The following is a 391-nucleotide window of genomic DNA, read 5'->3' on the forward strand; positions in this document are numbered from 1 at the left end:
AGGAGTTCAAGACCAGCCTGGCCAAGAGGGTGAGACCCCCCCCCATCTCAACCAAAAAAAAAAAAAGCACAAAAAAATAAACTACACAAATAAGCGTGGCGCGGTGACCGGCGCCTATAATCCCAGCTACTCGGGAGGCTGAGGTAGGAGAACCACTTGAACCTGGGAGGCGGAGCTTGCAGTGAGCCAAAATCGAGCCACTGCACTCCAGTATGGGCGACAGAGTGAGACTCCGTTTCAAAAAAATAAAATAAAATAAATAAAATAAAATAAAATAAAAAATAAGCCAAGGTGATGAAGGAGCAAGGGTTAGGGCTCTTCTTTGGAGAAAGGAGGGCCTCTCAGATCTGACTTCTAGTATATGGGCACAAGGCCCATGAAGACTTTACGG

Source organism: Rhinopithecus bieti, unplaced genomic scaffold, assembly GCF_001698545.2.
Source record: "Rhinopithecus bieti isolate Rb0 unplaced genomic scaffold, ASM169854v2 scaffold_5025, whole genome shotgun sequence".
Classification (NCBI taxonomy): domain Eukaryota; kingdom Metazoa; phylum Chordata; class Mammalia; order Primates; family Cercopithecidae; genus Rhinopithecus; species Rhinopithecus bieti.